At 34.5% G+C, this 22,371-nt stretch overlaps 1 long non-coding RNA gene across 1 annotated transcript; it reads right to left on the bottom strand.

The window, feature by feature from the left end:
* Positions 1 to 9,242: 9,242 nt before the first annotated feature.
* LOC145242310 (uncharacterized) lies at positions 9,243 to 20,030 on the bottom strand. Its single transcript, XR_013862702.1, has 2 exons — positions 19,925 to 20,030; positions 9,243 to 10,461 (listed from the first exon to the last, which is right to left on the bottom strand). It is a non-coding gene; the product is annotated as an uncharacterized LOC145242310 (long non-coding RNA).
* Positions 20,031 to 22,371: the final 2,341 nt, after the last annotated feature.

The following is a 22,371-nucleotide window of genomic DNA, read 5'->3' as shown; positions in this document are numbered from 1 at the left end:
AATTTCCTTTGGGGATAGGAAGGATCAATGCACCGCATCCCTGATTAGTTGTATGTAGCCAAATAGCACAGGGGAGAGGCATTGATTCGAGGAAGAAAAAAGTCCCATTTGTTACTGCTACAAATCTCTATTATATCGTTTGTATCTTGTCTAATACCGAATGCTATTTTGAAATTTCTTAGAAATGATGAGTCACAAAAGAACAAGGTTTATCTCTTTTACGATTCATTTTACTTCAATCGAAGTTCTCAAAAATCAAATTCTCAAAAATCAAATTCTTAAAAATCAAATTCTCAAAAATCAAATTCTTAAAAATCAAATTCTCAAAAATCAAATTCTCAAAAATCAAATTCTTAAAAATCAAATTCTCAAAAATCAAATTCTCAAAAATCAACTGTTAGCATCAGGAAAGGGGCCTTTCTGGCGCTAACCCTTGATCTCTGTACGAGACACATAGATATTCAAATATTCCTTTATAGTTCTCTTTTATCTGTCAAAAACTGAGCAAAGAATTTGCGAACATAATTTTCCTCTTTCCCTCAATTGATCATTTAAATATGTTATTGTATATGTTTTTTGTCATTTCTTGGTCTTACTGGATTCCAGAACAAGAAATCATCTAATCTGGTGGAGTATCAAGCTTAGTTTTGTTACTACAGGCAACATCACGTAGAGAAGGTGCATACATCATGAGTCATACACTGACTTCAAATAGAACTGCTACACTCTCATACCCTCTCGTTCCATATCACTATGTCACGTTTAACAACTCAATTTTCTACGTATGTAGCTGAAGGAGTTACATAGTTATATTTTCCTTCAATAATTATAAGAAACCTTCTCTACCAGCAATAGCAATGGCCAAGAACACATTACTCAAAAGTACTTCCTTTAAACTCCTCAGCCTACCATTTACAGGGAACATGAACTGGAATATAGATTGAGAACATTGCTAAGGCTGCTGTGGAGAAGGTGGGCTCTCTCTACTGTGCTAGAAAACTACTTACACCTGAAAGTATCCTGTACCTCTATAAGGCCACCATTCGCCCATGTATGGAGTATTGTTGTCATATTTGGGCTAGAGCATCTGCTACTTGTCTCTCACTCCTGGAAAAGTTTCAAAAGAGAGTCACCAACCGGATAGGTCCTGAACTGTTATCTAAGCTTCAGCCTCTGACTCATCAACGAAATGTTGCATCCCTCTGCCTGTTCTACAAGTAGTTTAATGGTGAATGCTCTGACAAAGTACAAGCACGTACCCCCTCAACATGAATACCCAACACGCAGCTAAATCCCACCCCTTCACAGTAGAGATCCCTAGGTGTAAGAAGGCCTTCTACTCCAATAGTTTCTTCCCCCAGAACTGCTAGACTTTGGAAATTCCTTCCGGGATTCTGCTTTCCCAACTGTACTGACATGCAGAAGTTCAAGTGTAATGTGAACAGACATCTTGCTGCTTATCCCCTGCAACTTATGTCCCCGATAGTAGTCCCCTACTTCAAAGTGGCACTGTGCCTTATTTGGGGTGAAAATTGAATAAATAAATAAATAAAAAAATAGTGGATGGGGATGGTGAAAATGTTTCTAGGATTCCAATTTTTTTCCTGGTATGTCTAAGACCTTGGTATTTAGTTACCTTCTCATTTTCAGCTCTGTTTAAGCTAACATCATGAGAGAAATTGACTTTAACTAAGCTAGGTACTCTCTCTAATATAATATGGTTTTTATTTATAAGTGTATAGCCGTAGAAATTACATTGTCATGATGGATGGTGTATGACTTAGTTTCAACATTTTTCCACAAGAGTTCCTATGGTGTGTGGCTTTTCTATGCATGCTTAAATCACCTTTTCATACAAACGATGAGTCACAGATTTGACAGGAATTAGACTTTTCCCTTGTTTCATTCTATTTCAGGTGAAGTTCAAAAATCAAGCTAACATGAGACCAGTGTCTAGTAAGTAATACAAATTCGTTCCCAGTTTCCTATTGTTTTTATCTAGTCTAGTGGAGTATCTAACTTCGTGTTATTACTTGAGATAAAATCACTTGAAGAAGGTGCACTATTCCTTGTAAAAGCTAGTGTGTGTTAGCTAGAATAAGGAGATCTTATTTGGGCTGCGAATACTATGTGATTTTGAATATTTAGTCAGGGTTTACTTCTAGGGAAAAGTATTGTCATACCAGGTTGTTCTGACAAACCCCTGTACGGAGAGACTTTAGACACTCGAGGACAGTGTCTAGTAAGCATTTAAGTTCTCTCTCATGTGGTTTTGTATACGTATCTTTAAATCCCTTTTTCTTAGAAATGACCAGTCACAGATCTGACAGGAATATGGCTTTTCCTATTTTTATTATCTTTTCCTTTCCAACTCTGTTTTACCCTACATCATTGGCAACAGTTGGGTCACGTTTACTCATGCTGCTTCTTTCTCCTTCTTTTCAGGTTTTATACTTCTATTTTCTTTTCTTTTTTTTATTACATTTTCACCCCAAACAAGGCATATTGCCACTTTAGTGTAGGGGGCTACTATCAGGGGCAACATCTACTGGGGTACTATGTGGGGATTTGGGCAACAAGATGTCTGTTCACGTTACACTTGAACTTCTGCATGTCAGTACAGCTGGGGAAGCAGGGACCTTGAATGGAATTCCAAAGTCTAGCGGTTCTGGGAAAGAAACTACTGGAGTAGAAATATCTTTTACATCTAGGGATTTCTACTATGTGGGGGTGGGATTTAGTTGCCTGTCGGGTTTGTCGAGGGTGTTTATGTCATGGGGGCACAAGTGCTTGCAGTTCATCAGAGCATTCTCCATTAAAATACTTGTAGAACAGGCAGAGGAATACAACGTTTTGTCGATGGGACAGAGGCTGAAGCTTAGATGTTAGTTCAGGGCTTAACAGATTGGCGACTCTCTTGTCTAGGAGTGAGAGACTAGTAACAGATGCACCAGCCCAAATATGACAGCAATACTCCATACATGGATGAATGGTGGCCTTATAGAGGTACAGGATACTTTTGGGTGTTAGTAGTTTTCTAGCATGGTAGAGAGAGCCTACCTTCTTTGCAGCGGTCCTGGCAATGCTTTCAATGTAATTGTTCCAACTCATGTTTCCTGTGAGCGTTAGGCCAAGGACTTTGAAAGATGTACTCTCAGATAAAGAGTCGTTGGCCATTGCTATTGGTGGTAGAGAAGGTTTTCTTGTAATTATTGAAAGAAACTAGTTTAGTCTTGGCGGCAATGAACGTGACCATCCATTTTTAGCCCCATTCCACTACAGATTGGAGGTCATCCTCTAGTGTATCCGCCATTTCTTTAGATATGTGTTTATTTGTTTTCCTGTCATGCCATACCCTGTCAAAAGCATTAGATATATCAAGGGCTACCGCTCTGCTCTCCCCGGCTTTGTCCAGTGAGTGGTATATACGTTCAGAGATTACAGTGAGGATATCTTCCGTGAAACTGGCTTGTCTAAATCCATATTGTTGGTCAATCAGAAGTTTAGCATCTGTAAGGGGATGGACTAGAGCATGGTTAATTAAGGTCTCAAATATTTTGGCAGAAAGTGGGAGGAGGCTAATGGACCGATAATTTAATGGGTCAGTTCTTTTGCCAGAATTCTTGAATACTGGTACCACAGAAGCAGTTTGCCAACAGCCTGGAAAGCAAGATTCATTAAGGAATTTGTTGTAATGTTTGGAGAGAACTGGAGCTACTCTGGCTGAGCACTTTTTTAATAGCACAGCTAGGATAAGATCGGGTCCACATGCTTTTGAAGTGTCAAGGTTTTTTATGATAGCATGCACCTGAGCAGGGGTGATTTTCAGATCGTCTAGCGTGGCGTCTGTCCACATAAGAAAGTCAGGTAGGGGGTGGTTGAGAGGTTCCAGTGTGGAGTTTGAGGCAAACCGACTGGCAAGCATGTTAGCCTTCTCGGTTGCTGAGCAAACAACCTCGTGATTGTTGGTTAGTGGGGGAATTGTTGATTACCCATTATTTACTACATTGTTGTAGATTTTCCAGAAGTAACGAGTTCCTAATTTTTGTGCTTCGATGCATTTTTTAGTGGTTTCAATAAATTCTCTCTTAGCTGTCTCTATTTCTTTCTTAACGTTACTTCTAGCTTCTATATACTTCTGTCTGTTTGAACTGGACTTATGTCGGTTAAATCTGCGGTATGCATGCTGCCTTTCAGCAATGGCAGTTGCGCAAGTCAAAGTAAACCATTGGGGAGAGTGGGGCTTGCTATGAAATTTCCACATGGAGACATGTGCTTCAATTGCAGTTTTGAACTATTCAGTGGTCTCATTTGGGCACTGTTTAGCAGGAAGAGAAAAAATATTTTCCCATGGGGCATCTCTGATAAGATCTCTGATGACTTCCCAGTCAGCCTTTTTATAATATCTCGTTGTTTTGAGCACTAGCTCTTCAGTTTTGCTCTAGAGTTTAATGCGATTTCAACCATTATCACTGCATGATCAGCGTTCTCAAGTGGGCTGTCGGCATTCGTTATACAATCATCGGGAACTGTGGTCAAAAACAGATCTAGAAGTGATGCGTGTTGTTCTTGCTGGTCAGGAAAATGGGTTGGAAACGTAACCATTTGTGATAGGGATTAAGATATAGAGAAGCTATGTGTTGTGCTGACTGCTGCGACTGTGTAAGTAGAGAATCCAAACCAGTTTTTGTGGTGGACATTAAAATCACCAAATACATGTACTTGTGCGCTAGTGTAAAGGGAGAGTGCTGTGTCTATACTGTCAGAGACTTTGTTTATTATGGTGCAGTCCTGGGTCGAGGGAGAGCGGTAGAGAAAATAAAAGTAGCTAATGTTGTGTTGCACATAAAGGCTTGATCGTCCGATTCTAGGTTTGGTTCTCTAGTCAAGGGAAGGGTATTATGAATGTAAACTCCAAGTCTGTGCATATGTCTGTCAGTCCTTATCGCAGAGTGGGAGATATCCAGGCATGTTAAAGTAGTTAGAAGGGATGGGAGAGTGTAGGTTAGTTTCACTTAGTGCTAAGATATCCGGGGTATTTGTTAGGAGAAATGCTTCAACATCAGCTAAATTAGTTCTAAGCCCACGGATGTTCGTGAATGCAAGCCTCAAGGGAGGAGGACTGCGGCCTCAGGAAAGCCCACCGGGGATGAGTGCAGGATCCCTTTCCATGCACGACATGGCACTACAAACATCCCTATATTATACAACTGTTGATGGAGCAGCCACTCTGAGCGCTACCAAAGAGTTAGGGCGCCTGTACTATCAGTCCGAAACAGCAGCCAGGAACTGTCAATCCGGTACCCTCAACTCATCAGAAGAAGGTCAACCCAATCTAATTGCACGGGTATATGTGGTACTCAAGCACTCCCAAGTGCACAGTTTTGAGGGGTGGGATGTGTCAGGAGTGGGGAAAACGGCATTCATTGCCCTAGACAAGGAACAAGATCTACCATTGTGTGTTTCTGTCGAATCACTGTGATAGCGTCTTTTCGCCTGACTAATAGGCAAAGAAGGAGTATGGAAGCCGGCGATAGACAGAGCCTATCTACTCCTTAAGTAGTTTAGGTTCTATTTTCTATGTACATAGCTGTAGGAATTGCATAGTCATAGTGACTGATGTATAACTTATTTCCAACTGTTCTTTCTGGTATATGTTCGCAGAACTTGCTGCTACATTCTACATTCAACTTTCTACAGATCCTCCAGTGGAGATATTTATACAATCCATTGTGTCACATTGTATAGTAGCAGTCCCCCAGCAGAACCCTTCTGCTGGATGAAATGTGGCTCACACTCTCTGTGTCACACACTTCTGTGTAGCAGAACCTGCACTTGTTGCCGTTGGTGAAACCACATCTTTTTAAAAGCATTGGTCATCAAGCCTTGATCTTGGGCAGCCATTGTGATCCTCTTTTTAACTAGTCTAGAGAGCCTTCTTTATGCACAGTCTTGGGTGAATACCCCCTCCATACTTGGCATGTCATTGGTTGGCCTATTCTTCCTTTTCTTTTGTGACAGAATTTCTTGGTGTATTTTTGGTGACATTTTTTGGCTATTTCTGTAGCAGACTTGCTTTCTGATTCTGAGTCATTTGTAAGACAATATTGTGCAAAATGTTTTGCTAGTTTCATGAAGGGAGTTGTTCTGCTGGATCTTGTTTTGTGACGTTGATGTACCATTTTGAGGGTTATATTATTGGAGCTCATCAGATATTGTCCAGTGCTCACAGTCGTGGCATGCTGTTGATGGTAAATTTCTGAGAGACTCTTGCTTCTCTGGGTAGGTACAACCTAGGCAAACACTCGTCTCTGTATGCTATTCTGTAGAGTGCCAACATTTTCCAACATTTTTTAGTGCTTAATCTGTTTATGTCCCTTTGTGACCCAGTATGAATAGCATATGTTCTTTTAAAGTTGAACCATGCATTTCACAAAATTAAGGTTTGTCTCCTTTTTGTTACATTTTACTTCAGTGAAAGAGGTCCCCTTTCTGAGGCTAACACTTGATCTATGTAGGAAATACATAGATATTCAAATATTCCATTAAAGTTCTCTTTTACTTCTTAAACATTGAGAAAAGTTGTGAACATAATTTTCATCTCTCCAATTGACCAGTTGTATATGTTTTTTTTTGCATCTCTTGGTCTTAGCAGATTCTAGGATAAGAATTTGTCTAGTCTGTTGGAGCATCAAGCTTAGTGCTGTTATTATAGTCAACATCACTTGAAGAAGGTGCACTATTCGCCTTATAAGCCACAGTGAGGTAGTCACATCGAGGAAACTAATTTGGGCATCAAATATTATGTTATTTTGAACATTTAATCAGAGTTTAATTATAGAGGGAAGTATCCTCAAGCAAGGGTATCCTAACAAACACCTGTACTCAAGGACATTATCTAGTTAATAATTTAAATTCTCTCTAATTTTTTAAGGTTTTAAAAAAAAAAAATTTCAGTTAGTTTTAAATTAAATTCCAGCTCTGTTTTTTTATTTTTTATTTTTTTTTAACTTACTTTAGTTAGTTTTAAGAGGTCAAGAGGCTCCTTCCTGGAGCTAACACTTGATTTCATTAAGATTTGAATTTATATCCGAGAGCTCTTTTAAGGATAGACAGATATCCCTTTATGGCTGCTATTTCTATTTCGTTTCAGCTCGGTATTCCAGGGATTGTTTGTAAGTATTTCTAAAGATTCTTTTTATTAGGCCAGTTGCTCCTATCACAACTGGTATAATGTATATTTCTTTCAGAGGCCATGTCGTTTTTAAATCATTTTTTGGTCCTCATATTTTTTCTCCGTTCTGTTCTATAAAGTCCATAGTCATTTGGAATGATGACATCAATAATAAGCATAGTTCTTTTGGGCTTGTTCTATATTATGTACCTGCCCATGTGTATGTCTTTGTTACAGAACACTGTCACCTTTCTGTTTGATGTAATCGGTGGTGGTTTATCTTCCCAGATATTCGACAATCCGTCAAGCTACATCTCTCCACAGATCTTCCAATGGAGGTATTTACATACTTTGTTGTGGTAGACAGTTTAAAACATCTGTCAATAGGATTTGGCATCCTAACATTAGGTGGCTCGAGCTCTCAATCACTAAGTGGCAAAACTTGCATTGGCCATTTGCTTGTAAGCCAGCCATTTTTGAGTCCTGATCTTAACTGGCTATAATGAGTCTATCCTTGTCAAATGGAAGTCTTCCACTCTTGAGCCATTGGAGTGAAGTCACTTTGTCTATATACTCCTGGTTACGCTCCTCTGGGAACTTTACTGCTTTCTTTCATTGCTTCCATCCTTGTTTTCTTGTGTCTATCTCAATTTCTGTGTATTTTTCTTTTATCTTTCTTGCAATCTGTGTTGCTGGTTCATAATATACCTCAGCAGTATTTTCCAGTATGACACTCCAAAAGTTTTCAGCAAGTGTTGTGATTGAGGCTTATTGCATAGACGTTCATGATAGTCCCGCACCATTTCTATTGTCATATCCGTTGAGCTTTTGATATACTGCCTCACACTTACTATAGTGGCTTGATATGCATCGTTAATTTCAATGAAGTCTAGACCTCCTTCTTTTCTTAATGATATATCTTATATTCTATGCAGTGTGGCTTTGAATATGTATCTTAAAATTCCCTTTTCTTAGTACTTAAGGACAATATCTAGTGAGTAATTCAAATTCTCTCATTTTTCTTATTTAATATATTTCAGTTATTTTTAAGATCAAGTAATTCCATCCTGGAACAAACATTTGATTCAATTACAATTTGAATTTATACCTAAGGGTTCTCTTAAGAATATATGTTGTTTGCTATCTGTATTTACTTACAGCTCAGTCTTCCAGGGATTGCTTGTAAGTATTTCAGAAAATTATTTTTTATTAGGCCAAATAAAATGTTTATTTCTTTTAGAGACTATACAGTTTTTAGTTTGCTCACTTTTTTTTTAAATCTTATTTTACTTCAGACGAAGTTTTCATAAATCAAAGGCCCACTACCTGGGGCTAACACTTGAACTCTATATGAGATACATAGATATTCAAATGTTCTATTAAAGTTTATTATCTCTCAAACACTGAGTTAGTAAAGAAATTGAGAACAATTTTCCTCTCTCCAATTAAATGTTGTAGTATATCTTTTTTATTTGGTCTATTAGTCTTACTGGATTCTAGGACAAGAATTTATCTAGTCTGGTGGAGTATTCAGCTTCGTGCTATTACTTGAGGTAACATCACATGGAGAAGATGTGCCATTCCTCGTTAATGTGGGTTAGCTATAATGAGATCTTATTTGGGCTGCAAATATGTGATTTTGAATATTTTTCAGGGTTTACTTCTGTGGAAAAGTATCCTCATACAAGATTGTTCTGACAAACCCTTGTACAGAAAGAACTTAGAGACTCGAGGATAGTGTATAGTAGGTATTCAAGTTCTCTCTCTTTTTTTAAAATTTATTTTACTTTAGTAAGTTTTAAGAGATCAAGGGAATGCCTCATAGAGCTAACACTTGATTCTGTTATGATTTAAATTTATATTTCCGAGGGCTTTTTTAAGAATAAATGCTGTTCCCTTTATGGCTCTGTGTGGTTTTTGCATATGCATCTTTAAATCGCCTTTTCTTAGAAATGATGTGTCACAGATTTGACAGGAATTTGGCTTTAACACTTGATTTCATTTTATTTCAGCCAATGTTCTCAGAAATCAAGCTAACATGAGGACAGTGTCCAGAAAGTAATTTAAATTTTTTCCCAGTTCTGTTTTTATGTTTATTTCAATTATTTATAAGAGGTCAAGGGGCTCTCTCTTGGAGGTAACACTCGATTTTATTATAATTTCAATTTACATCCGAGGGTTAAAGGATAGATATTATTCACTCTATGGCTGCTATCTGCATTTCATTACAGCTTAGTGTTCCAGGGACTTGAATTTATATTCGAGGGCTCTTTTGCAAGTATTTCTGAAGATTCTTTTTTATTAGGCCAGTTGCTCCTATCACAACTGGTACAACGTTTATTTTATTCAGAGACCATGTCGTTTTTTTTCTATGCAGTGTGGCTTTGTATATGTATTTTTAAATCTCCTTTTCTTAGAAATGATGAGTCACAGATCTGACAGGAATATGGCTTTTCCCCAGTGTGAATTCGCAAATGTTCTCTTAAATTTGATTTGTCTGAAAACGATGAGCTGCACACGTCACAAGTGTATGGTTTCTCCCCAGTGTGTGTTCGTAAATGTCGTTTTAAATGAGATGAACTGCGAAACGACGATGTACACATTTTGCACAAATAGGATTTCTCCCCGGGGTGCGATCGCATGTGCACCTTTAAATGATGTGCACTTGTGAATGTAGAGCGACACACCCTGCAAGGAAATTCTTCACCCGTGTGGATCTGCAGGTGCTTCTTAAGATGAGATCTTCTTTTAAATGATGATCCGCACACATCACAGGAAAATGGTTTCTCCCCTGTATGTGTTTGCACATGACGCTTCAAATCTGATGAGATTTTAAACGACGATCCGCATGTCTCGCAGGAAAATGGTTTTTCCTTGGTGTGCGTGCGTGCGTGGATTTTTAAATGATACTGCAACGCAAACGATGAATTGCACATGTTACACAAAAACTGTTTTTCACCAGTGTGCGTGCGCATATGCGTTTTCAGATAATATTTTGTTGAATATGACAAACCACACACGTCACAAGAAAATGGTTTCTCTCCGATGTGAATTCTTAACTCAGATTTGTTTGTGAATGATAAACCACACGTTTGACAAGGATAAGGTTTTGTTTCACCTTCTATTTCCATGTTGGTACTAGATTAGGTCTTGTTGCCAATGAGGAACAGTACACAGCAAAAATAATTCTCCCATCTGTATAAGTTTAGAATTTGAACATTTTAATGCGTAATACCTCCTCCAAGTGTGCATAGAATATGCTCAGTTTTCTCCATTGCTGTTATTACCTGTAAATAAATAAAAGATTTTATTTAAAAACTTATATGACAGTTAAAAACAAACCAATGTTCAACTTTTATTTTCATGTTGATTTTAGATTGGGTCTTGTTGTCAATGAGAAACAGTATACAGCAAAAATAATTCTCCCATCTGTGATAGTTTAGAATTTAAATATTTAATGTGCAACACCTCCTCCACATGTGTGCATAAAATATGTTCAATTTTCTTCATTGTTGCTGTACCCTATGAATTCTTAAATCAGATTTGTAAACAATAAACCACATGTATTTATTTTTTCATTAGGCTAATTGCTCATATCCCAACTGGTATACGGTTTATTTCTTTCAGGGACCAGGTTGTCTTTAAATAACTCTTAAAGTCCTGATATTTTATCTTTTCCTGTTCAGTTCTATGTTTTTTTTAAATTTTACTTCAGTTAGCTTTAAGAGATCAAGGAGCTCTCTCTCGGAGCTAATATTTGGTTCTATTACAATTTGAATTTATATCCAGGGGATCTTTTAAGGATAGACGTTGTTTCCTTTATATAACAGTACACAGCGAAAAAATTCTCTTATCTGTGATAGTTTAGGATTTGAACATTTTAATGTGCAACACCTCCTCTGGATGCGTGCATATAATATGTACAGCTTTCTCCAATGTTGCTATTCCCTATGAATTCTTTAATACATAAGCATACTAATTTATTTCCATGTTGATTTGAGATTAGCTCTGATTGTCAATGAGAAGCAGCAGGGCTCTTCATTGCGAGTGAAACAGTCGCATTTGCGAGTGATTTTTCAAAGTGGCGACTAGAAATAATAAAACACTTATCTGTTGGCGATTGTATTTCTTTCACTGACAATCTTCCAATGAGTGAAAAATATATTTTCAACTTTTTTTCATATAAAACGAACAAAGTTAAATTATTTAAAAAATAAAAGTTTAATAGAAAATATACTATTTTTTTTTAACATTATAAATTTTATATGATAAAGTGTACAAATTGAATGCAATAATTTTATTATTCAATAGCATGACCAAAGTCAGATGTTAAATAGTGATGAGAAAGCAATAAAGCACATGTTGGCTTTCTCCTATTATAGCAAATATTTACAGGCAATTTATACTTTTTTGTAGTATGAGAATGCACAGAAGTATTGACGATATGTGCTGCTTGGATAGAAATCATATGAGAATAATACAATGGATGTCTACTGTTCAGTCTTAAAGACAGGCTTTGATTAGCTGACTTCCTGGACAGTATGGGCAGATATGTGCAGTACAGGAGACTTCACTGTTGGATCAATTCCATATAAAAAATTAAGGTAAAATAATCACACATTTCTGGGCGAATGTTTAACCAAAAAGCGTTTTAAATGTATATATAAAAAGGTGGTTTAAAGAAGCTTCCAGACTTTTTTTTGTACAGGCATTTAAAATTGTTGTAGACTCTTGAAAATTCAATGTTATTGCCATACATCTTCTGACATGACTGACCAATTTTTATGATTCCAGGTTCAAATGAACAGCTACAGCAGGAATTGGAATACACCCTACCAAAGCCTGATTGTCACAGCTCGTGAATGTGAAAAATGCAATCTGGATGTGCAGACACTTTAGAAGAATGATATGCAATAAAATTTTCTTTTAAACTTGGAAAAAAAATGCCACAGAAGCTTCAGCCTTTTTTTTTTTTAAATTCCATTTTCACCCCAAATAAGGCACAGTGCCACTTTGATGTAGGGGGTTACTATTGGGGACACGAGTTGCAGAGATACTATGTAAGATATCTATTTACATTACACTTGAACTTCTGCATGTCAGTACAGTACACAAAGCAGAATCCCGGAAGATAGTTCCAAAGTTTAGCAGTTCTAGGGAAGAAGATATTAGAGTAGAAAGCTTTCTTATATCAAGGGATCTGTGTAGGGGTGGGATTTTGCTGTTTGTCGAGTTTGTTGGGGTATTTACTTCGAGGGAGTACAAGTGCATTGAAGCATTCACCATTAAAATACTTGTAGAACAGGCAGAGGGATGCAACATTTCATCAATGAGACAGAGGTTGAAGCTTAGATGACAGTTCAGGACCTATCAGGTTGGCAACTCTCTTTTGAACCCTGTCCAGAAGTGAGAGACTTCAGATGCACCAGCCCAAATGTGACAATAATACTCCATACATCGAGTGAATGGTGGCCTTATAGAGGCACAGGATACTTTAAGGCATAAGTAGCTTTCTAGCATGGTAGAGAGCCCACCTTCTTTGCAGCTGCCTTGGAAATGATCTCAATGTATCTGTTCCAATTCATGTTCTCTGTGAACATTAAACTGAGGTGCTTTTGGACTATCTTTCATGAATCAAGTATCAGTTTTTGAGTGGCATAAGAGATTCAAGGAAGGTAGGGAATCTGTGAAGGAGGAGTAAGGATGTCAAAACACAAGAATTAATTGGTCGAATACTGCATTTCATGGATAAGGACTGTCGTATGTTTATAGAGACATTCAGTACACAGTTTGATGTCAGTGCGGGAACTGTAGACACAATTATTTGTGAGAACTGAAGATGCGGACGATTTGTGCAAAGTTTGTCTCAAAGGTGTTCAGAGGAGATCAGAAAGAAAAGTCATGAAAGCAAAGAGATGGTCCAGCTGATTAATTCAGTTCTTGATGCTCTGGTGACTTGATGCGATGAAGCCTGGATCTGCTGCTATGACCCAGAGATAGAGTTCCCAATGAAAGCATACTGGTTCTCCCAGACCCAAAAAGCCAGACAAAGCAAATCCTCTCAGAAACTTATGATCCTTTTTTTTTTTTTTACAGCACGAGCATGACATAAATGCACTGAGTTCCGACTGGACAAACAGTCAACAAGGAATACTATGCTAAGGTTTTAAGAGATTCCACCAGAAGAGGCCAACACTCGTCAAATTGAATCCCACCAGGACAATGCACCAGTCCACAACTCCATACTTGTCACAGACTATTTGACCAAGATGGGCATCAAGACAGTTCCTCACTATTCCTGCAGTCCAGACCTTGCTCCATTTAACTTTTGGTTATTCACTAAGCTCAAGGAAAACCTTAGAGGCTGTCGTCATGTGACAATTGAGGAGATGAATGAGGCTGTGACAAAAGATCATTGACACATGCACACAAGAGAACTTCCATGGAGCCTTCCAAATGTTATTGGAACGGTATAAGTGCATTGCAGCTGGAGGAGACTACTTCAAAGGAGACTAGAGTTTCATGTGTGTACTATCAATAAAAGTACCCATATGAGAAAAGTCTGGAACCTTATTGCGGTTACCTCATATCTTTTAGAGGGAATTGGATTGAAGATAAATTGCTTGTTTTATTGGTAGTTTTTAAAAAACAAAATTTTCTATTGTCACTTAATCTTAGTATTATTTGTAGATGTTACCAATGACCCTAAGTCTGTGTTCAAGCAGTCCAGAGACCTTCCATTATTCGTACCACTAACCCAAGCCCAGGCTTTAAGTGCCCCCTACAAAAACTCTTTCTTAATCATACTACTACAAAATAAAATAATTTAAAGTGTTGTTCAAACATTACTTGCTCAGAATTTGAGTGAATATTTTACATTTAATTCATCAACAAAAATTATCCCTTTTGCTAAATTCTGAAATAATTGTTTCTTTCGTTTTTTGTTGTTTCCCAAGGTGTTCATATCTAATCATCTCTATAAAAAAAGAAAAGATTCTCATTGTAACCATATCTATTTAACAATTAATCCAAACCAGTCAATACACTAATTTTATTCAAATTTTTTAATAAACTGTTTAAATCGCCGATCTTCACATTTACCTTCCAAAAATAATGTAATTCTAATGTTAGCTTTCAATTATACAACTATCATAATTAAATTCATTTAAACATGCTACGATTTGTGCTTTTTTTTTTACTCACATTCATCACTAACAAGACATATCACCACTTAGACGTAAGAGTTACTATTTGGGATTTTATATTTTACTAGCCATACCCTGCTACGCGTTGCTGTGGCTTAATTTGGTGTGGTGGAAAAATCTAAAAAGAGAAAAATGCATGTTTCTTATATTCTTAGTACAGCAATCCACTCAAAAAGTGAAAAAAAAATATGAAAATGAAAAAAAAAAAAACCGGAACTCTTGCAGAATCTGACCCGGATCCTTAGGAGTTTCCATCAATCATGGCTTGGGCTCGACCAGCAATCATTGGATTAAGCCGAACATTGCTAAAAATGTTGAAACGGTTAATCATTTTTTTTTGTATTCAAAAATGTGATTTTCAATTAATATTTTGGTGAGGGGGGGGGTACGAAACACAGATTCGAAAGTTGTCCAAAAACAAATAAATGAAAGCAAAAGTAAGATAAGTTATGTTTCTAAATAACTGGATAATTTTTTAGTATTTTTATTTAAGGTAAAATGTTTAATCAGCTCGAAAAACACAGAGTGTTTATCAGTGTATTTGAAAAAGACAAATGGTCGTGGACTTTGTTGAATGTTAAGTTTGGGAAAATAAGTAAAAAAACTAAAAAAACTATGCAAAACAGTGTCAGAAACACACCGAATATATGTTACCGTGACATAGGCTGACATATTTAGTGGGTTTCTGACAGTATTTTGTATAGTTTTTTAGTTTTAACTCATTTTCCAAAACAACATAATCAACAGTGTCCGCCACCATTTGTATACCAACTGTTTTTCGAGCCGACTAAATGTTACATTAAATAAAACAGGTTTGTATTACTAAACACAGATCCAAAGAAGTTGTCGAAAAATAAATATATAACAAATAAATGTTATCAAAGCAAGATAAGATACTTTTCTACCTAACTGGATAAGATTTTAGTGTTTTTATTTAAGGTGAAATGTTTAATCAGTTCGAAAACATGCAGTGTTTATCGGGATATTTGAAAAAAATTCACAAATATACATATTTTTTGTTTTATCAAATGTTTGCCCCCCCCCCCCAAAAAAAAGATACGAAAAAAGAACTATTTGACAAATAGGAAGTTTACAAATAGGTTTTAACAAGTGACTTTTTTTTTTTGGCAAACATTTGATAAAACAAAACAAAAAAAATGTATATTTGTCAATTTCTGTGCATATGTTTATATGTATTTGAAAAGTATTCTATTATTTAATATAATTATATGATAAATTGTTAGTTGAAAGAACAGAATAGTTACAAAACACCATCCCCTCTCGATGGTAAGAATGGCTAAAAAAAAACGGTATTATTTCAGCACGTTACCAAAATGCATATGTACCTTAAATTTACTTTAAAAACCTGTACTTTCAACTAACAATAAAAAAACAGTTAATATTTTCTTATATAGAAACAACTGTTTCAACTCAAAACGCACCTCCTGACGTGCAATTTTTTTTGCCTGATATAACAAACAACTATATTTTTCAATACAGTAACATAGGTGCTTAAGTACAAAAAAAGATCGACCAGAAAAGCGCAAAATTGTAACCAAAAAACAAAAAAGAAACTATAACGAAATGCATGTTATCAAAAGTTCTTAAATAAAAAGATAACAGTATGGCAAAATCCACGTTCAACATTGTATGTGGCATTTGGGGTTCGACTCGTGTACGTCAGGCCATTAATCTTCTTTTGAAAAAAAGAAAATTACAATCCTGAAGCAATAAATTTTGCCTCTTCAGCATTTGGAATTCAGCCAATCGGAGCTCTTCTTATGCCAGTGTTTGCTGCTGTACAATGTGTACGTCTTTTGCCGATGACAAACGATTTCACACGATTTCAAAAACAATGTTTTTTAAATATTTTAATATTTTTCGGTTTTACGTATATAAAAACATGCTTGAATTAGATAAAAATGCTGTCACAAAATGTTAAGAAAAACAGACATGTAGTTTTCTAGTTTAGTTAAGTTGAACAAACCAGATGTTTCATTTTTACATATATATATAGATAACAATATCGGTATATATATATATGTATATATAATTTCTCGTATGAAAAATGAATGTAAAAAATTTTAAGTGAAAATATATGCCTACAGAATTTAAACTTGAAATAATCTATAATATAAATCTCACCTGTCAGTTTACATGTATGTATGTTTGTATGTCTGCCTTAAACTTTTGACAGAGGTGACAGATTTTCACAAGATCTGTATCATTTTGAAGCTCAACCATCGGACGACAAATATAGATAAATTGGCTAAAAATATTAATTCCTTCACCCTCAACTGAGCACTTTTCTACAAGGAGGGTGCGCTTTTTTCACCGATATTTTCGAATGTCATCCCTTCTTTTTGATTAACTAGCCTTAATTTAAACCTTCACGACTTCTGGTTTGGCAATGGACGCAACAGCAATGATGTTATGCTTTTTTCTTTTCTTTCGTGGTATGGGTTTGAGCCTGCCTGCTTATTACCCCTTTTTTTTTTGCTCCATACACACCTCCAAACACCCAGGCAACGCCAGGCACCCAGGCTAGTTTAAAATAAAGTAAAAATAAAAAGAGATAAACTAAAATTTTTGCAAGGAAAAACGTTCTAAATATAACTAAATGAAAAATGTTTTAAACTGTTAAAAAAATGAAAATGAAAGGAAACGTAAATAATTAAATGAAAAAAGTAAAAGTTTTTATTTTTCTAATTAAAGCATTATACTAAAAACTTTCGTCAAACTTTCGAACGAATAAATGTTACATTTCAATCTGCAATTTGTGTCACATATTTTTCCAGAGAATTCATTGTCAAGCCCAAATATCAGTTTTTTTTAATTAATGTTTTTGTAATGGTAAATGTTTTGCGTTGGTTTAGGGTCACAAATTCTCTTATAAAAAAAAGGAATTAAAGAAGTTTTAAACTGTAAAAAAATGAAAATGAAAGAAATTTTTTCCTTTTTTATCGTAGTTAAAACTTTTGTGGTATTTTCTAAGAATTACAGATTGGATTCGAATTTTTGTTTAAATTTAATTTTTATTGAAAAAATAAAAATTAAATTCCCCCCCCCCCCAGAAACTAAGAAAAAACAAACATGAAAATAGGGAGGTAAAGTGGCCAAAAAGTGGGTGCTCAATGTATGGCTATTTCTTAATAGAATAGAGTTATCTCCTTCAGATCAGTAGGTGTATCAGAATTTTTGTAGGAATTTTTGACACCCCTAACATGAAACTGCGAATAAAGTATAAAGATCTCGTAATTTCTCTGTTAAAAGTGGGTTATTTATTTTCTTTATGGATTATACTTCCAAAATAAACTATTGAAGTTGTTTTAAAAGTAATAGAAATATTGTTTTTTAAAAAAACAGTCATGAATTTTCCGAACTCAATATTTTTCAATTTTTAATCCATCAAAATTTTTCTATTCGGGCAACCCCCACCATCTACTTAAAACAAAAGGAAAACAGATAAAATCTCAAATGAATAAAAAAATATTAAAAATCAGTTTTCATATTTCAATTTTAATTTAATTGCATTTAGGAAAATTAGATACCGTAGAACTAATTTTCGCAAGGTATGAAAATTAAGCAACTACAGAATAAATGTTAACTTAATAATAATGGACCAGTTTTCCTACCTAGCAAAAAATGAACGAATTTTCCGTGGACGAATTATCCATGGGCGAATTTTCCATTGACGAATTTTCCGGGCACTCAAATGCCCGGGGTGGGGGGGGGGGCAAATTTTACTACCGCCCTGGGCGGCAAAAGGTCTAGCTATGCCACTGGTCAGCAGCAAACAGTATTTGGTCAGATTTAGTTCTTGATATTAAACTTCATCCTGGGAAGAGTTTCACTTTCCCAAATTTATTAATGAAACTGTCAGGAGAAAATACAAAATAGTTAGCAACATTCTCTCCCCATAGTAATAATGGCTTTCTAAATAATAACATTATTTCAGCACGGCCTGTAAACTGCAGGTTATTTAAAAAGCCATTCCTCAGTTAAGGAATTACTTTGTTTATTATTATGTACTTTCACCTAACAATTAAGTAAATGTTAATAAATAAAAATTAGTACCAAAGTTGGTAAACCTGAAAAATAAGCGACCACAAACAGGAAGTCTATAATATCAGAAACTAAATTTGATCGAACAGCGTTTACTGCTGGTTTAGAGTAGGTATTGTTATAGGTGTGTCAGAAACTTTGTGAAAAATATTGAACAATTCGACCCCTGTCTTTCCAAGCTTATGACTACTCGAAAAATGTAATTCAAACCCCTAACTTTTTTTCAATTAAAGGAACAAAAACCGAGGTTTTATTTAAAAAAATAAAAAATAAATACAAAAATAAAACAACGTGATTCAAAAAACAAAAGTTTTAAACTTTGGACTTTACAGGTAAATTTCTAAAAAAAAAACTATTCTTTTTTTGTTGTTTTAAATTTGAATATATTATTTATTGATCTTTTATTTGTGATATATAAAACTTTGGTACATAAATTATTTACTTTTTAATAGACATTTTAAAATAGAGGGGGGGGGGCGTAAATTAAAAAAAAACGTTTGTCTAAAATATTATATTCGGTTTATTGGAAAAAGCATAAAATTTCACATTGACCCTGAAATTATCGTAACAATAGAATCAATAGAAAAATTTTAAAGTTAAAAAATTGAAAAATACTGAACTCGTAAAATTCAATTAATTTCATTACTGTTGTTTTTTTTTGTTTTTTGTTTTTTAATATTTCTATTAGTTTTTATACAACTTTAATAGTTTATTTTGGAAGTATAACCCATAAAGAAAATAAACAACCCAATTTTAAAAGAGAAATTACGAGTTTTTTTTAAATATTTTATTCGCAGTTTCGTGTTAGGGGTGTCAAAAAATTCCTACAAAAATTCTGATACACATAGTTTGCCAAAAGAATGGGGCATGTTTTACTGTCCACAGTCCTTCGAAAAAGTGGTAAAAACAATCAAATTCATAATAAATAAATGTTACCAACGGCAAGATAAGCTACTCTTCTAGGTAAGTTTTTAGTGTTTTTACTAAAATGTTAAATGCTTATTTGGCAAAAAAAAAAAAAAAAAAACCAAAAAAAAAAAACAAGAGTTTTCAAGGCGTACGCGACCCCAAGTAAACATGGCCGCGTGACAAATACATTGTGCCCACTTTTTCTTGTGGTCACGTATCCTTTGAACTTGCTTGTTTTTCTGAGCCGATAAACATTTTACAAAAAACACTAAAAATTTACCCAGTTGGAGAGAAGAGTAAATTCTCTTACCTTTGGTAACATTTATTTGTTATATATTTGATTTTCACCCACTTTTTCAAATTACTGTGGACAGTAAAAACATACCGAAATGTTTTCCAACATTTAATATTCAAAATAAAAACTATACGGCGTCATAGTATAACACAAACTTTTTTTTACTGTATCAAATTTAAAAAAAGTAACGATGAACTTTCAACTTGAAGTAAAATTTCATTCATTTTTTTTTTTTCAAAATGTGCATATTTGTTACTATTATCTAATTGTACTTACCTATTTTACTTATTACGTCTGTCGTATTAGTGTAATTAGCCCCCAAATTAAAATTTTATTATACATGTTAATTACATATATTTTTGAAAGTGTGCTTTTTTTCAATAATCCAAGAGTTATCAAGGGAGATAATTAGTAAGATATTTGAAAATTCGAATAAACGAAATAAAGCGAAATCCCGCAAAATACACAAACATTATATATATATATATATATATATATATATATATATATATATATATATATATATATATATATATATATATATTAGGCACCGCCAAAAATGCCCGCAAAATCAAGTTGTTGTTTTTTAAAACGAAATTACATTTATTAAAATCCATTATTTCTAAGTAACTTTTTTTTTTCCAGAAATCATTTTTTTCTACTATTAATTAAATTTAAAATGGTGTTCATTCCGAAAGCCGTTTTAAGATGAGGAAGTTAGGCTGTTTGCTGGGGCGAGTCGTAAAATTAACGAAGTTGCTATCTATTATTGGTATTATTATACAAACACCGTGACAGGGTTAGGGTTAGGGTTAATTCGCTGTCACGGTGTTTGTATAATATTACCCTATTATTTATTGCAAAAATTGCTTGAAATTTATTTATTTGACAAAAAAAATATACATTTTGGTACTCCTTGGGCGTTGAGTTCAATGGCGACCAGCAGAAAAAAATAATAGTCGCTCCCTTAGTCCCCCACCTCACCCCGCACGTAACATATTTTATTTACTGACGTTGCCGTAACTAAACGATTATTTGTCACATTTACAAACATTTATTTGTTTATTTATTTTGAAAAAAGTTTTACTTTTTATGAATATTAAAAGAAAAATGGGTACTCATGTCGAGAGTTATTATTTAAAAAGCCATTCTTAACATGGGGAGGGTGTTTTGTACCTATTCTGTAGTTTAACCTTGCAATTGAATAATAAAAAAAAAAACATGATTTAAAAAATAGCGCGGGTTTGTATTACTGTACACATAGATTCGAAAAAGTTGTCAAAAAACAAATATAGAACAAATAAATGTTATCAAAGGCAAGATAAGTTACTTTTCTACCTAACTGGATATAATTCACGTGTTTTTATTCAGTGTAACATGTTTATTCAGCTCGAAAAACATGCAATGTTTACCGATGTATTGGAAAATTCAAAATGGCAGCCGACTGTCTCTCGGAGAGGGTACGTTTGGGAAAAGGTATTATAAATAATAAACTAGACAAAATACTGTTAGAAAACAACCGAATACATGTCAACTTATGTCACGGTAACATATATTGAGCGAATTTCTAACAGTATTTTGTCTAGTTTATTATTTATAATACCTTTTCCCAAACGTACCCTCTCCGAGAGACAGTCGGCTGCCATTTTGAATTTTCCAATACATCGGTAAACATTGCATGTTTTTCGAGCTGAATAAACATGTTACACTGAATAAAACACGTGAATTATATCCAGTTAGGTAGAAAAGTAACTTATCTTGCCTTTGATAACATTTATTTGTTCTATATTTGTTTTTTGACAACTTTTTCGAATCTATGTGTACAGTAATACAAACCCAACATTTGATTTTAAATTTCTTTTTAAATGACGACTTTTATCGACTTTTTTTTTTAAATGCCCCCCCCCCAATGGTGTTTATTCCGAAATCCGTTGTTAACATGGAGAGGTTGAGGGTGTTTATTCTGAAAGCCGTTCTTAACATTTGTGGAGGTGGACCTTGACCTAATGTAAAATAAATAAATAAATTTAAAAAAAACTAAATCAATTACTGATAACTTCTCACTTTTACAAATATTTTTAAATTTACATGCGCGGATGAACAAATTCAAATAGTGCGAAAACAAAACGTTTTTGCAATAAACTTCGGGATAATTTTTTGGGTAAATATTTACATTTAGGTCCACCTCCACAACTTTCTTTTTTAAATGACGACTTTTATTGATAAATAAATTTACTTCTCCGCAACTTTTATTGATAAATAAATCTACTTCTCTGCCACGGGCACTGAACCCCTCCTTTTTTTTTAAATAGTATTTTCGGGTGGGTATGCTGACAACAAATATCAGTTAAATTTTCCAAAAGTGGTGTTTATTCCGGAAGCTGTTCTTAAGATGAGGAGGTTGGGGGGGGTGATTCCCAGGTGGACCTAATCTAAAAAAAAACAAAAACAAAAAAAAACAAGTTTTTATGCGCACATAAGCAACTATTTTTTTGTTAACTTTTTTTTGTTAACTTTTTTTATTTAAAAATTAGTAAATTTCAATGAATAGAATAATAAATCATTTATCATTAATATGTGTTTTTGGTTTTGTGTTGAATGAAACTTTTTTTTTTTTTCATTACAACAATAATGAACCAATTTAAATCTTCCGGTATGCGTTTAAGGGTTACGAAATTATCAATAAATCGTTTAGTTACTAAGCCAACCTCAGTAAATAAAAA

Source organism: Euprymna scolopes, chromosome 21 (assembly GCF_053919585.1).
Source record: "Euprymna scolopes isolate OS-2025 chromosome 21, ASM5391958v1, whole genome shotgun sequence".
NCBI classification, from domain to species: Eukaryota; Metazoa; Mollusca; class Cephalopoda; order Sepiida; family Sepiolidae; genus Euprymna; species Euprymna scolopes.
This window is presented reverse-complemented; position numbering and strand designations above follow the sequence as displayed.